We start from the raw sequence: 15,515 nt of genomic DNA on the forward strand, positions 1-15,515 counted from the left end.
AGATTCTAAGCAATTTGTGAGTATACCTGATGCATTTGAAGGCATAACAAAATGCTTGAGTAGTGTCTATTAATTGTCCATGACAACTGGAATTTACCAGGAGCAAGCATTTATTTACTCATTCATTTCCTTCATGCATTACTACTTTTTCTCTTTTGGTTAAGTTTACATTTCAGCACACTGGGATCTAGATTAAAATATTGTATCCATAAGACAAGTCTCTTAATATTCCACCATTTCTACATTGCTCTCCTAAAATGGATAAGACAATGGGGTTTTAAATGTTGCTATATTGAATTATTTATAATATTTAAGTATATTAAAATAATAAATTGTGTATATATGAGATGTTGAGTCTTTGGAAATTTGTTTTGCTCTGGTTTGGTTGTTTTACCTTTGTTTTTATTTGCTTTTACTTGTTTTTTTCCTCAGGGACTGAAATATGTTACTCTTACTTGTCATTTCATAGTGAATTTCCAGCATCTGTCTCCTCAAGACTTCACTTTTGCTATGTTTTCTTTCTTATGTTCCAAAATTCTTGTTTTATCCATTCTGCTCAATCCCCTTCCTATTCTTCTTTAATACTTGGACAAGTGTTCCTGTGTTTGGAATATGCCTTATATTTTAAAAATATTCTTGTTAAAATATAATATTTGAGTGTAAATATTTTAGTATATGTTATGTTTTTTTGTGTGTGTTTACTTGATTGGGTTACAGTGTACAGTTTTTTGTTAAACATTGATCTAAATATTTCTGCATAAGTATTTTATTGTTGTAATTTGCTTCTACAATAAGTTGACTTTAAGTAAAATGATTATGTTCCGTAATGTGTGAAGGCTTTCTTCCAATCAGTTTGAAAGCATTAGAACAAAAACTGAGTGTTCAAAGGAAAAACTCTGCCTCAAGACTTTAACATATTTCTGCTGGAAATTCCAACTTTTTGTCCTGCCTTATAGAACATGCATTTTCCAGCCTCCGCTATGACATGTAAAAATTCCTTAAATAAACTACTAACAATCTAATACCTACATAACTTCCTAATGAACTTAATAAATAATGTCTCCTGGTTTTGTGTGTGTGTTCCTGTAGAGAACAATGATAAATACAGCGTGCATTTATGTTACTGTGCTGCAAATTTTAACTTTGTATTTTATGTCATTTTACTTATTATTGATGGTTCCATAATGTGATTCTTTTGCTTCTTCCTCATTATTGTCTATGATATTTATCTAACAGATTTCACATATCTATTCTTTAATGGTAGATTTTCTTTTGCCTCCACCTCTCAGCTAGCATCAACACCATTACAATGTATAGTTTTAATGAATAGCTGTAAGCTGTTCTTGTCCCCTTAAAATATTGTGAACAAAATCCCTCAGTTACATACATCACACATCTGCCTCTGTGTCTTTGTGTGTATATGTGGAGATATGGATTAATAGAGATATAAACACAAGTATGCATGTGTGTATATATATTTGTTTATTTATATAACCACTTACACAACTATACCTATAAATATGTATATGCATGCAAATATGCATATTTCTGTGTACATATATGTATTTAGACATGTAAATACACAGATCAATAGTGACATATTTTGGTAAAAGAAAATATAATATGACATTTAATTTTGCTACATTTCAGATTTATTTTTTCAATATAGTCTTCCAGCAGTAAATCAATGAAGTTTTCTGGATATTCACATCAACAGAAGATATGTGAATTGTGTCCTTCTCATTAATTGGGTACATATGATAAGTTATGTTACTTTCATTGACATTACCACTGCTTCTTCCCTTTTCTCTCAAAGTTGCCCAATGTTCACATCTTTACATAAGTATTAACTGTAGGTATATTTCTTTTGTTGTTTATTTTTTCCATTCATTTTTGGTTGAATACCTTAGCATTTTTAACAATTAATACCTCTATGGGCTTCCAAGAAGATGGTGGACCAGAGTGGAGTAAGTTCACTCCTGCTCTGTGAAACAAGATAGAAGATGTGGAGAAAATATACAGGACTGCAGGTCCCAGGGTGCTAGCTCACCTTGGGTGTCCTGCATGGTAGTCAACCATTCTGTCACCTATGCACCCTGACCTACATTATAGTAGAGCCTTAAGTTGAATTGTATTCCCTACATGAAATCTGGGCCTTTATTTGGCAGAAAATTACTGAAAAAAGTGTAAAAGGAAACATTCAGCAAAACTAAGTAAATACAAACCATTAGAAGAGTGAAGGAAACCGACTTGCATAATAAACATATCCAGATATCAAATGCCCTGAACACAACAGAAAATCACAAAATACATGAATATCCAAGCAGATATGGCCTAGCCAAATGACCAAATCAATATTCCTGAGGGGACACACAATGTGGAACACCTACTCAAGGATATTTATGAAGAACTAAATGATATCAGGAAGACACTAGAAGAGCATAAAGAAAAATACAGCAATTTAAATAGAAAAATGGCAGCTTTTATAGGAGTGAAAGATACAGTAGACCAAATAAAAATTATGCTGGAGACACATGATAACAGATTCAAAGAAGCTGAAGGAAGAACACATGAGCTAGAAGATAGAACAATAGAACTAGAGTTCACAACAGAACAAATGGCAAGAAAGATGGAAAAATGCAACTAGATCATAGGGAAATGATGGACAGTGGGCACAGAAATATATGGATTATTGGTGTTCCAGAAGGATTAAAGGAAATGATTGGGAAAGTTAGTTGAAGATATAATTGGAGAAACTTCCCAACCCTTATAAAAAACACAAATATGAACATCAAAGAGATCCAGAAAACTCCAAATAGAATAAATCTGAGCAAGCCGACTCCAAAACACATATTAATTAGACTGTCAAGTGTTCAAGAGAAACAGAAAGTGCTGAAAGGAACATGGGAAAAGCAATCTACTATATACAAGGGAAAACACATACGAATGAATTCAGACTATTCAACAGACACCATAGAAGCAAGAAGGCTGTGATATATTTTTAAGATCTTGAATGAGAAAGGCTTTCAACCAAGAATTCTTTATCCAGCCAAGTTATACTTCAAAATTGAGGGAGAGGTTAAAGTCTTCAAAGATACAGAAAGATTAAGATAACTAGTCAACAAGAGACCAGCCTTACAAGAAATACTAAAGGAAGACTTGTCAGGTGATAAAAAAGACAGGAGAGGGAGGTCTGGAGAAGGGCATAGAATTGAAGAATGAGTAAAAGTAATTTAAAGGAAAGGAGAGAGAGAAGGAAAATAATACACAGATATGACAAATAAAAACTCAAGGACAAGATGGTATAATCAAGACTTGCTTTTACAGTAATTAATTTGAACGCTGATGTATTAGTCAGGATTCTCTAGACAAACAGAATCGACAGGGAACACTAGCAAATACAAAATTTATGAAAGTGTCTAACATGACCATGGGAATTCAGAGTCCAAAATCTGCAGGGCAGGCTATTAAGATGACAATTCTGATGGAGGGTCTGGACAAAGTACACAGGAGAGGCTCACCAGCTGAAGCAGGAAGAGAGCATGTCTCTTCTGAATCCTCCTTAAAAGGCTTCCAGTGATTAGATTGAGCATCACTCATTGCAGAAGACACTCCCCTTGGCTGATTACAAATGGAATCAGCTTTGGATGCAACTGATATGATCATGATCTAATTCTATGAAATGTCTTCATTTCATAGGTCAGAATTTTTCCAACCATACAAACGGGTACCACCACTTGGCCAAGTTGATCCATGAACCTGACCATGACAGTCAGCTGCAATTGGAGTTACCACCTGGTTGAGCTTATGATAACCCACTGTCATCCTCCAAGACCTGTCTGTTTTCTGCACAAGCCAAATAGGAGAGTTGAATGGGGATGTGGTGGGAATCACCACCCTTGCATGCTTCAAGTCCTTAAGAATGGCAGTAATCTCTGCAATCCCTCCAGGAATCCAGTATTGCTTCTGATTTAGTATTTTGCTAGGTAGGGAGAGTTCTAATGGCTTCAACTTGGCCTTTCCCACCAAAATAGCCCTCACTGCATGAGTTAGAGAGCCAATGTGGGGATACTGCCAGTTACTCAGCAGGTCTGTACCAATTATACATTTTGGAACTGGAGAAATAACTACAGTTATTCTCTGTATATAGAGAATATATACAGAGTGGGTCCCTCTGTAACTCCAATTGCAGCTGACTGTCATGGTCAGGTTCATGGATCAACTTGGCCAAGTGGTGGTACCTGTTTGTATGGTTGGAAAAGTGCTGGCCTATCTGTTATAATGAGGACATTTCATAGGTACCCACTAGACCCACTGTGAGACAGTCCTGAGTTAAACTTACATTGATCATATGGAATTTTATTGATCATATGGCCTCCATAAACCCCCACTCTGACTGGTGGACCAGAGTGATATTTTGGTTCCCCTGGAATTAATGTCACTTCTGAACCAGTGTCTAATAATCCCCAAATATCTGATCATTTCCTTTTCCCCAATGCACAATTACCCTGGTAAAACGCTGTTGGTCTACTTGTGGAAGGCTTGGAGGAAGTTTAACAGTATAAATTTGTGGGAGCGTAATAGGATTCTCCCCCAAAGGGACCTGGCTTCCCCTTCATTCAAGGGCTCTGGGTCTGTAAACTGCCTCAAGTCTGGAAATTGATTAAGGGGCTGTGACTCTCTGTTTTTGTAATTCAGGTTAGATTTCTGTTCACTTGAACTAGAGCTCTTTGTTTACACAGCTCAAACAAGAATTTAGTAGACAGCCCTTCTATTGTATTTCTAGGTACCCCATGATTTACCAGCCAATGTCACAAATCCTTGTGAGTCATATAATTTTGACTCCTGCTTTGAGTTTGCTGTCTATTATAATAGCTGTGTCTACCCTGTCTTTGGTGATTAAGTGCTGCCACCTGACTTCTGCCAACTTTGGATCCCATCATCCCCATTGTGTTTAAAGATTCCAGCTCAGTGACAGCAGTTCTCACAGTAATATCTGACCTACAGAGAATAGCAACTACAGAGCTCTTCAGGGATGATGATGTTAGTCTCACAAATTTATTTCTCAATGTTCTGGTAAAAGGCTCATCCTCTGGACATTCCTGGGATGTAAGAGCAGGTTTTGCATGATAAACCCACTCTAAAATTCCAATTTCTCTAACCCTCTGGATCCCCTCATCTACGTTATACTAGGGCAGTTCTGGCATTTCAACCCCAGGTAATGTTGGACATCTTTTGATCCATGTTCCAACCAACCATGCAAACAAACTGTTAATATTTTTCTAACCCCTCAAGCTATAACATTGAATGCAGAATCTCTGCTTATGGGTCCATATCAATAAATTCAGCCTGATCCAGCCTTATATTCCTCCCACCATTATCCCACACCCTTAAAATCCATTGCCACTCATATTCCCCTGATTTCTGTCTATATAAATTGGAAAACACGCAGTTCTTTTGTAGTATACCATACCTTCCAAGCAATTTGCTTCAGGGTCTTCATTTTCAGTTTCATCTGGTGAAACAGGATTAATCGCTCTAGGGATAAACCCTTCGGGGGGAGGTTGAGTGGCCAACTCCTCAAGGTAGGCTGGAGGTGGAGCAGCTATGTTCTTGGGGTAGACTATTATGGGTTATCTAGAGAAGACTCAGCATGACCTAGGGTTTCAACCTCAAACCCAACATCATTATCAATCCATATGTCACCATCCCATTTTTCAGGGTCCCACACCTTCCAAATAATGCCCTCACTTTAACAGCAGACACTATGCAACATTGAAATTTCAGTTTAAATTGTCAAGTTGCTAGTCTAACAATAAGATTCTGAGTCTAATTTTCAGAGATCTAAAGTCTACAGCTACAGGAAATTAGATTTTCCTTCAGGATACTCATAGAAATGTCTACATCTGTCTGACAGCACTTAGCTTCTTGTTTGAATCCTTAAGCCCATCCCTTTCACTCCTTAATGGAGCCAGTGTATCTAACAACAACCAGTCAACATCTGTATACCTCTTATTTCCACAAAACTCTGTAAAGATATCAAAAACATTATCCCCCAGAGCCTGGCTTTGTACAAGTGAAGCATTAGGAGAATCAAATGGCGATATTTTGACTATCTCTTTTGCCAAGTCACTCCATGGATTGACAGTGTCATTCTGATTATGGGAATCAGATTCCTTAGTGCCTTTGAGTCCAGTCAGAGTAGAAAACCATTTGTAAAAACCCATTTTTAAGATTCTTTTTCTTAAGAACCACTCCTGATACTAAGATGTATTAATTATGGTTCTCTAGAGAAACAGAATCAACTGGGAACACTCACATATATGATATTTATGAAAGTGTTTCAAGTGTTTTGGAACGCAGAGTCCAAAATCCACAGGGCAGTCTGTGAAGATGACAATTCTGATGGAGGGTCTGGATGAACTCCACAGGAGATACTCACCAGCTGAAGCAGGAAGAGAGCCTGTCTCTTCTGAATCCTCCTTAAAAGTCTTCCAGTGAGTAGATTGAGCATCACTCATTGCAGAAGACACTCCTCTTGGCTGATTACAAATGGAATCAGCTGTGGATGCAGCTGATGTGATCATGATCTAATTCTATGAAATATCCTCATTGCAATAGACAGGCCAGCACTTGTCCAACCATACAAACAGGTACCACCCCTTGGCCAAGTTGACACATGAACCTGACCATGACAGATAACAACCTAAACTCATCAATTAAAAGATAAATGTCGACAGAATGGATCAAAATGCATAATCCATCTATATGCTATCTACAAATGAGTCATCTTAGACTCAAGGACACCAATTGAAAGTGAAAGGATGGAAAAAGATATTCTATGCAAGCTCTAACCAAAAGGAAGCAGGAATAGCTATACTAATATCAGACAAAATAGACTTTTAATATAAAGATACTATAAGAGATGAAGAAGGGTACTACATATTAATAAAAGGGACAGTTCACCAGGAAGAAATAACAATCATAAATGTATATGCTCTCAATCAAGGATGTCTAAAGTACATGAAACACATATTGGTAAAACTGAAGGGAGCTATAGACATATCAAGAGTAACTGTAGAAGACTTCAATACACCACTCTTCACTATAGATAGAACAACCACAAAGATGATCAACAAGGAAATAGAGAACCTAAACAATAAGATAAATTCATTAAATCTAACAGACATATATAAACCATTACATTCAAAAACACCTGGATACACATTATTCTCTAGTGCACATGGAATATGTTCTAGGATAAACCATATACTGATCATAAATTTGGTCTCTATAATTTTAACAAGATTGAAACTATTCAAAGCACTTTTTCTGATTACAACAGAATAAAATTGGAAATTATTAATCACCAAAGAACCAGAGCTTTAAAAAATATATGGAAATTAAACTACACTCTCTTAAATAATCAGTGGATCAAGGAGGAAATTGCTAGATAAATCAGTAAACATCTGGAGATGAATGGTGACAAGATTGAACACATAAAACCTTATGGGATGAGAAAAAGGTAGTGCTGAAAGGGAAATGTATTGCCCTAAATGACTAAATTAAAAAATAAATAAAAATAAAAAACAAGAATGAGCAAAACTTGAGGTTTTAATGGTTAACTTGGAGAATTTAGAGAAAGAACAGAAAACTAATCCCAAAAGAAAAGAAATGATAAAGACTAAAGCAGAAATAAGCAAACTGGAGAACAATAAACAATAGAAAGTTTCAACAAAACTAAAAATTGATTCTTTGAGAAAATTAATAAAATTGATGGTCCCCTAGCTCGACTAATAAAGAAAAAAAAGAGGACACAAATAAGTAAAATAAAAAATGAGAGGGGGGCTGTTACCACAGATCATGAAGAAATTTAGATAATATTATGAACAACCATACGTCAATAAATGAGATAACTTAGATGAAGTGCACATATTCTTAGAAATACATGAATTACTTAAACTGACTGGAGAAGGAATAGGAGATCTCAACAAATCAATTACAAGGAAAGAGACTCAATTAGTCATCAAAAATCTTCTCACAGGAGCCTTGGATTAGCGGTTCCCCAAGCCGCGGCGGCCGGCGACTGGAGCCCCTTCCACACATGTGGATTCCCGGGCTGGCTGGGAGCCTCGGATTGGCAGTTCCCCAAGCTGCGGTGGCCCTCCCACATGCGGCATCCCAGGCTGGCTGGGAGCTTCAGATCAGTGGTTCCCCAAGCCATGGTGGCTGGCAACCGGAGCACCTCCCACACACGCAGCTTCCCGGGCCGGCTGGGAGCCTCAGATCAGCGGTTCCCCAAGCTGCAGTGGCCAGCACCCCTCCCCCACAGGCGACTTCCCAGAGGGAAAGGAAAGAGTCTCCAACAGTAGTAGAGACTGAGCCCAACCTAACACCAATAGTGGCATTAATGAACAACTTCTGACTACTAAAAATAGGCCTTCAGCTCAGGCAAAACGGATCAAGGTGGAAGTCGCTGATTGGGCTAACTGAAAAAGAGGAAAGGGGGTGAAACAGAGCCTTCTGTGGCTGTTTCTATGGAGGCTTGGTTGCCTCTGGGCTCAGCGCTGGGATTACACAGGTTACAACTGCCCTGAACACAGAAACAGGCTGCTCTACCACCTGAACCTTCCCCGCAGGAGGGGTGAAATGCAACTCAGGTGGAATCCCTCTCTCAAGGAATTCAGATCCCACGACTTCACAATTTGAAGCCATTAAAACCAACCTACAACTTTTCCTCTGTCTCCACCACACACCCAGCAGCGAGAGTCTTCCAAAGTTAAAGTAGCCACAACATCTTTTGCTGGTGGGACCCGCAGACAGACAAGCACCACATACTGGGCAGGATAAGAAAAACAGAGCCCAGAGACTTCACAGGAAATTCTTTCAGTCTGCTGGGTCCCACACTCAGAGAAATCTGATTAAATGCCCAGATGCCAGCAAAAAATAACAAATCACACCAGGAAAATTGAAGATATGGCCCAGTCAAAGGAACAAACCAATAACTCATATGAGATACAGGAGCTGAGACAACTAATTCTGAATATACGAACAGAAATGGAAAACCTCTTCAAAAACCAAATCAATAAATTGAGGGAGGACATGAAGAAGGCATGGGATGAACAAAAAGAAGAAATGGAAAGTCTGAAAAAACAAATCACAGAACTTATGGGAATGAAAGATACAGTAGAAGAGATGAAAAAAACAATGGAAACCTAAAATGGTAGATTTAAAGAGACAGAGGCTAGAATTAGTGAACTGGAGGATGGAACATCTGAAATCCAAAAAGAAACAGAAACTATAGGGAAAAGAATGGAAAAATTTGAGCAGGGGCTCAGGAAATTGAATGATAATATGAAGCACACAAATATACATGTTGTGGGTGTCCCAGAAGGAGAAGAGAAGGGAAAAGGAGGAGAAAAACTAATGGAAGAAATTATCACTGAAAATTTCCCAACTCTTAAGAAAGACCGAAAATTACAGATCCAAGAAGTGCAGAGCACCCCAAAGAGAATAGATCCAAATAGGCATTCTCCAAGACATTTACTAGTTAGAACGTCAGAGGTCAAAGAGAAAGAGAGGATCTTGAAAGCAGCAAGAGAAAAACAATCCATCACATACAAGGGAAACCCAATAAGACTATGTGTAGATTTCTCAGCAGAAACCATGGACGCTAGAAGAGAGTGGGATGATATATTTAAATTACTAAAAGAGAAAAACTGCCAACCAAGACTTCTATATCCAGCAAAATTGTCCTTCAAAAATGAGGGAGAAATTAAAACATTTTCAGACAAAAAGTCACTGAGAGAATTTGTGACCAAGAGACCAGCTCTGCAAGAAATATTAAAGGGAGCACTAGAGTCAGATATGAGAAGACAGAAGAGAGAGGTATGGAGAAGAGTGTAGAAAAAAGGAAAATCAGATATGATATATATAATACAAAAGGCAAAATGGTAGAGGAAAGTATTACCCAAACAGTAATAACACTAAATGTTAATGGACTCAATTCCCCAATGAAAAGACAAAGACTGGCAGAATGGATTTAAAAACAGGATCCTTCTATATGCTGTCTACAGGAAACACATCTTAGACACAAAGATAAACATAGGTTGAAAGTGAAAGGTTTGGAAAAGATATTTCATGCAAATAACAACTAGGAAAGAGCAGGAGTGCCTATATTAATATCCAACAAATTAGGCTCCAAATGTAAAACAGTTAAAAGAGACAAAGAAGGATACTATCTATTAATAAAAGGAACAGTTAAACAAGAAGACATAACAATCATAAGTATTTGCGCACTGAATCAGAATGCCCCAAAATACGTGAGGAATACACTGCTATCACTGAAAAGGGAAATAGACACATCTACCATAATAGTTGGAGACTTCAATTCGCCACTCTCATCAATGGACAGAACATCTAGACAGAGGATCAATAAAGAAATAGAGAATTAGAATATTACAATAAATGAGCTAGACTTAACAGACATTTAAAGGACATTACACCCCACAACAGCAGGATACACCTTTTTCTCAAGTGCTTATGGATCATTCTCAAAGATAGACCATATGCTGGGTCACAAAGCAAGTCTCAACAAATTTAAAAAGATTGAAATCATACACAACACTTTCTCGGATCATAAAGGAATGAAGTTGGAAATCTGTGCATGAAAAGTTATAAAAATCCTCCTGTGGCACATGAAGAGATGCTTAATGTCCCTGGCCATTAGAGAAATGCAAATCAAAACCACAATGAGATATCATCTCACACCCACCAGAATGGCCATTATCAACAAAACAGAAAATGACAAGTGCTGGAGAGGATGCGGAGAAAGAGGCACACTTATCCACTGTTGGTGGGAATGTCAAATGGTGCAACCACTGTGGAAGGCAGTTTGGCAGTTCCTCAAAAAACTGAATATAGAATTGCCATATGACCCAGCAATACCATTGCTAGGTATCTACTCAAAGGACTTAAGGGCAAAGACACAAACGGACATTTGCACACTAATGTTTATAGCAGCATTATTTACAATTGCAAAGAGATGGAAACAGCCAAAATGTCCATCAACAGATGAATGGCTAAACAAACTGTGGTATATACATACAATGGAATATTATGAAGCTTTAAGACAGAATAAACTTATGAACCATGTAATAACATGGATGGACCTAGAGAACATTATGCTGAGTGAGACTAGCCAAAAACTAAAGGGAAAATACTGTATGGTCCCACTGATGTGAACCAACATTAGAGAATAAACTTGGAATATGTCATTGGTAATAGAGACCATCAGGAGTTAGAAATAGGGTAAGATAATGGGTAATTGGAGCTGAAGGGATACAGACTGTGCAACAGGACTGGATACAAAAACTCAAAAAAGGAAAGCACAATACTGCCTAATTGTAATGTAATTATGTTAAAACACTGAAGGAAGCTGCATCTGAACTATAGTTTTTGGTTTGTTTTGTTTTTCTATATATTTTTTTATTTTTTATTTTTATTTTTTTCTCTATATTATCATTTTATTTCTTTTTCTGTTGTCTTGCTATTTCTTTTTCTAAATCGATGCAAACATACTAAGAAATGATGGTCATACATATATGTGATGATATTAAGAATTACTGATTGCATATGTAGAATGGAATGATTTCTAAATGTTGTGTTAGTTAATTTTTTTTAATTAATGAAAAAAATTGGATCAGGACTATACAAGAAAAGAAAACTACAGACCAATCTCCCTAATCAACATAGATTCAAAAATTTGTAACAAAATACCAGCAAATCATATCCAATGCCACATTGAAAGTATTATATTTCATGATCAAGTAGGATTCATACCAGGAATGCAAGGTGGTTCAACATAAGAAAATCAATCAATATAATACAGCACATTAACAAATTGAAAGGAAAAAGTCATATGATTATATTGAGTGATGCTGAAAAACTTTCAACAAAATCCAGCATCCTTTCCTGATAAAAACAATTTTAAGTTAGGCATTGAAGGAAACTTTCTCATTATCATAAAGGGCATGCATAAAAACTCATAGCCAGCATCATACTTACCAGTGAGAAAATGAAAGCATTCCCCTTTAGATTGGGGATGAGACATGGATGCCCACTGTCACCACTACTATTCAACAATGTAGTAGTAATACTAGCTGAAGTACTTAGGAGAAAGAAATAAAAAACATCCAAATAGAAAGGAAAGAAGAAAAAACTTTCATTATTTGCAGGTGACATGTTCCTATACTTAGAAAATTCTGAGAAATCTACAGTAAAACTACTTGAGCTAATAAAGAAATTCGTCAAAGTGGCAGGATACAGGATTAATGTACAAAAATCAATAATGTTTTTAAACGCAAACCATGACCTAACTGAGGACAACTAAGGAAAAAAATCCATAAAGAACAGTGAAGAGAGGAACTAGTTATCTAGGAATAAACCTAACCAGGGATGTCAAGGACTTACACACAGAATATTACAAAAAAAATACTAAAAGAAAAAAAAATGGCCTAAATAGATGGAAAGATATTCCATACTCATGAATAGGAAGGTTCAATATAATCAAGATGTCAATTCTACCCAAACTTAAGAACAGATTCAATGCAATGCCAAGAAAATCCCAACAACCTACATTGAAGTTTTGGAAAAACTGGTTATCAAATTTATATGGAAGGGAAAGAGACCTTGAAAACCTAAAGATATCCTTAAAAAGAAGAGAAAACTGGGGGCATCTATCACTTCCTGACTTTAAAGCTTACGATAAAGCCACAGAGGTCAAAACAGCATGGTACTGGCACAAAGGTAGAATGACTGACAAGTGTAATAGAATCAAGTGCAGAGATAGACCGCCAAATTTATGGCCATATGATCTTCAATAGGGGACAGAATAGTCTTTTTAAGAAATGGGCATGGGAGAACTGGATTTTAATAGCCAGAAGAATAAAAGAGAACCCCTAGCTTATACCCTACCTCCTATACAAAAATTAATTCAAAATGTATCAAAGACCTAAATGTAAGAGCCAGTATCATTAACTTCTTGAAAAAGAAAAAAAGGAATGTCTTCAAGATCTTGTAATATGAACTAGCTTATTTTTTTATATATTTTTTATTAATTAAAAAAAGAATTAACAAAACAATTAGAAATCATTCCAATCTACATATACAATCAGTAATTCTTAATAACATCACATAGTTGCATATTCATCATTTCTTAGTACATTTGCATCGATTTAGAAAAAGAAATAAAAAGACAACAGAATAAGAATTAAAACAATAATAGAAAGAAAAACAAAAACAAAAACAAAAAACCTATACCTCACATGCAGCTTCATTCAGTGTTTTAACATAATTGCATTACAATTGGGTAGTATTGTGCTGTCCATTTCTGAGTTTTTATATCCAGTCCCATTGTACAGTCTGTATCCCTTCAGCTCCAATTATCCCTTCTCTTTTTTTTTTTTTTTAATTAACGGAAAAAAAGAAATTAACCCAACATTTAGAGATCATACCATTCTACATATGCAATCATTAATTCTTAACATCATCACATAGATGCATGATCATCATTTCTTAGTACATATGCATTGGTATAGAAGAACTAGCAACATAACCGAAAAAGATATAGAATGTTAATATAAAGAAAAAAAATAAAAGTAATAATAGTAAAATCAAAACAAAACAAAACAAAACAAAACAAAAACCTATAGCTCAGATGCAGTTTCATTCAGTGTTTTAACATGATTACTTTACGATTAGGTATTATTGTGCTGTCCATTTTTGAGTTTTTGTATCTAGTCCTGTTACACCGTCTGTATCCCTTCAACTCCAATTGGCCATTATCTTACCCTGTTTCTACCTCCTGCTGGACTCTGTTATCAAGGACATATTCCAAATTTATTCTCGAATGTCTGTTCACATCAGTGGGACCATACAGTATTTGTCCTTTAGTTTTTGGCTAGACTCACTCAGCATAATGTTCTCTAGGTCCATCCATGTTATTACATGGTTCATAAGTTTATCCTGTCTTAAAGCTGCATAGTATTCCATTGTATGTATATACCACAGTTTGTTTAGCCACTCTTCTGTTGATGGAGATTTCAGCTGTTTCCATCTCTTTGCAGTTGTAAATAACGCTGCTATAAACATTGGTGTGCAAATGTCCATTTGTGTCTTTGCCCTTAAGTCCTTTGAGTATATTCCCAGCAATGGTATTGCTGGGTCGTATGGCAATTCTATATTCAGCTTTTTGAGGAACCACCAAACTGCCTTCCACAGTGGTTGCACCATTTGACATTCCCACCAACAGTGGATAAGTGTGCCTCTTTCTCCGCATCCTCTCCAGCACTTGTCATTTTCTGTTTTGTTGATAATGGCCATTCTGGTGGGTGTGAGATGATATCTCATTGTGGTTTTGATTTGCATTTCTCTAATGGCCAGGGACATTGAGCATCTCTTCATGTGCCTTTTGGCCATTTGTATTTCCTCTTCTGATAGGTGTTTGTTCAAGTCTTTTTCCCATTTTGTAATTGGGTTGGCTGTCTTTTTGTTGTTGAGTTGACAAATCTCTTTATAAATTCTGGATACTAGACCTTTATCTGATATATCATTTCCAAATATTGTCTCCCATTGTGAAGGCTGTCTTTCTACTTTCTTGATGAAGTTCTTTGATGCACAAAAGTATTTAATTTTGAGGAGTTCCCATTTAATTATTTCCTTCTTCAGTGCTCATGCTTTAGGTTTAAGGTCCATAAAACCACCTCCAGTTGTAAGATCCATAAGATATCTCCCAACATTTTCCTCTATCTGTTTTATGGTCTTAGACCTAATGTTTAGATCTTTGATCCATTTTGACTTAACTTTTGTATAAGGTGTGAGAGATGGGCCTTCTTTCATTCTTTTGCATATGGATATCCAGTTCTCTAGGCACCATTTATTGAAGAGACTGCTCTGTCCCAGGTGAGTTGGCTTGACTGCCTTATCAAAGATCAAATGTCCATAGATGAGAGGGTCTATATCTGAGCACTCTATTCGATTCCATTGGTCGATATATCTATCTTTATGCCAATACCATGCTGTTTTGACCACTGTGGCTTCATAATATGCCTTAAAGTCAGGCAGCGCGAGACCTCCAGCTTCGTTTTTTTCCCTCAAGATGTTTTTAGCAATTCGGGGCACCCTGCCCTTCCAGATAAATTTGCTTATTGGTTTTTCTATTTCTGAAAAATAAGTTGTTGGGAGTTTGATTGGTATTGCATTGAATCTGTAAATCAATTTAGGTAGGATTGACATCTTAACTATATTTAGTCTTCCAATCCATGAACACGGTATGCCCTTCCATCTATTTAGGTCTTCTGTGATTTCTTTTAGCAGTTTTTTGTAGTTTTCTTTATATAGGTTTTTTGTCTCTTTAGTTAAATTTATTCCTAGGTATTTTATTCTTTTAGTTTCAATTGCAAATGGGATTCGTTTTTTGATTTCCCCCTCAGCTTGTTCATTGCTAGTGTATAGAA

This window comes from Tamandua tetradactyla (genome assembly GCF_023851605.1).
Source record: "Tamandua tetradactyla isolate mTamTet1 chromosome 15 unlocalized genomic scaffold, mTamTet1.pri SUPER_15_unloc_4, whole genome shotgun sequence".
Lineage (NCBI taxonomy): Eukaryota > Metazoa > Chordata > Mammalia > Pilosa > Myrmecophagidae > Tamandua > Tamandua tetradactyla.